Source organism: Cebus imitator, unplaced genomic scaffold, assembly GCF_001604975.1.
Source record: "Cebus imitator isolate Cc_AM_T3 unplaced genomic scaffold, Cebus_imitator-1.0 Scaffold70, whole genome shotgun sequence".
Taxonomy (NCBI): Eukaryota; Metazoa; Chordata; class Mammalia; order Primates; family Cebidae; genus Cebus; species Cebus imitator.
The window spans coordinates 3872884-3875300 of NW_016107385.1; positions in this window are offsets into that span (position 1 = coordinate 3872884).

A 2417-nucleotide genomic window follows, 5' to 3' on the forward strand; every position below is an offset into this window, starting at 1 on the left:
AAAAAAAAAAAAAAAAAAAAAAAATTCATACTTGGCCAGGCGCAGTGGCTCACACCTGTAATCCCAGCACTTTGGGAAGGCTGAAGTGGGCGGATCACCTGAGGTGAGGAGTTCAAGAGCAGCCTGGCCAACATGGTGAAACCCCGTCTCTATTTCAAACAAAAACAAAAACCAGCTGGGTGTGGTGGTGGCGCCTGTAATCCCAGCTACTAGATGGGCTGAGGCAGGAGAACCGCTTGAACTAGGGAGGTGGAGGTTGCAGTGAGCTGAGATCTTGCCACTGCATTGCAGTCTGGGCAATAAGAGCAAAACTCCGTCTCAAAACACAAAAAAAATTCATACTCCTTATAGAGCTCAAATAGCACCAAAGTGTATAAAGTACAAAATAAAAGGCCGGGCACGGTGGCTCATGCCTGTAATCCCAGCACTTTGGGAGGTGAAGGCAGGCGGATCATGAGGTCAAGAGAGACCATCCTGGCCAACATGGTGAGACCCCCATCTCTACTAAAAATACAAAAATTAGCTTGGTGTGGTGGGGCACGCCTGTAGCCCCAGTTACTTGGGAGGCTGAGGCAGGAGAATTGTTTGAACCCGGGAGTGGAGGTTGTAAAGGGAGCTGAGACTGTGCCACTGTACTCCAGCATGGGTGACAGAGCAAGACTCCGTCTCAGAAACAACAACAACAGCACACAAAAATAACAAAAGTTAGGACGGGCGCAATGGCTCACGCCCATAATCCCAACACTTTGGGTGGCAGCGACAGGTGGATCGATCACCTGAGGTTAGGAGTTCGAGACCATCCTGGTCAACATGGTGAAACCCTGTCTCTACAAAAGATACAAAAATTAGCTGGGGCCGGGCGCGGTGGCTCACGCCTGTAATCCCAGTACTTTGGGAAGCCAAGGTGGGCTGATCACCTGAGGTCAGGAATTCAAGACCATCCTGGTCAACACGGTGAAACCCTGTCTCTACAGAAAATACAAAAAATTAGCGGGGCATTGGTATTGAGTGCCTGTAATCTCAGCTACTTGGTAGGTCGAGGCACGAGAATCGCCTGAACCCTGGAGGCGGAGGTTGCAGTGAGCCGAGATCGTGCCACGGCACTCCAGCCTGGCAACAGAGTGAGCCTCGGTGGAAAAAAAAAATGTACAAAATAAAAATCTCCCATTTCTAACGCCTTCTCAGTGCAGTCTCTCTCCCAAAAGTGTAATAAGTATAGCTGACATTTATTGTTTACTGTTTGCCAACAAGTATTCTAAGCACTTTTTTACATGTATTAACTTTTCTTTTATTTTTTTGAGATGGAGTTTCGCTCTTGTTCCCCAGGCTGGGTGCAATGGTGTAATCTTGGCTCACTGCAAACTCTGCTTCCTGTGTTCAAGTGATTCTCCTGTTTCATCCCCCCGAGTAGCTGGGATTACAGGTATGCACCAACACACCAGGCTAATTTTTGTATTTTTAGCAGAGATTGAGGTTTCACCATGTTGGCCAGGCAGGTCTCAAACTCCTGACTTCAAGTGAGCCTCCTGCATTGGCTTCCCAAAGTTCTAGGATTACAGGTGTGAGCCATGGAGCCTGGCCTAATTTATTATTTTTTTCTTTTCTTTTTTTTCTTTTCTTTTTTAAAGATGGGGTTTCACCTTGTTGGTCAGGCTGGTCTTGAACTCCTGACCTCAGGTGATCTGCCCGCCTTGGCCTCCAAAGTGCTTGGATTATAGGCGTGAGCCACCACGGCCAACCCATTTTTTGAGACGTGGTTTCTCTATGTTGCCAAGGCTGAATTGGCACTCCTGGGCTCAAATGATCCTTCCACCTTAGCCTCCCAAGTAACTGGGACCATAGGTCCGTGCCACCATGCATGCTTTGTAACTTACACCTTATAAGAACCCAAAAAGTGCTGGGCGTGGTGGCTCAAGCCTGTAATCCCAGCACTTTGGGAGGCCGAGGCGGGTGGATCACGAGGTATCGAGACCATCCTGGTCAACATGGTGAAACCCCGTCTCTACTACAAATACAAAAAATTAGCTGGGCATGGTGGCGGGTGCCTGTAATCCCAGCTACTCAGGAGGTTGAGGCAGGAGAATTGCCTGAACCCAGGAGGCAGAGGTTGCGGTGAGCTCACGCCATTGCACTCCAGCCTGGGTAACAAAAAAAAAAAAAAAAAAGAACCCAAAAAGACAGATACTATCATTATCCTCATTTTACTAATTGGAAACTTTCACTGGTTGGGTTCTCTGGGACAAGAGGGAGTTTAAAGCACAGGATGTTTACTCACTAAATATAGACATTGATTGATCTCAATATGGACCAACTTCAGTCCGTAGATTATTAGAAAACCCCCTGCAGAAAATCAACAGATTTCACTCAAATAGCATACTTTATGTATATATGTTTTTTTTTTTTTTTTTTTTTTTTTT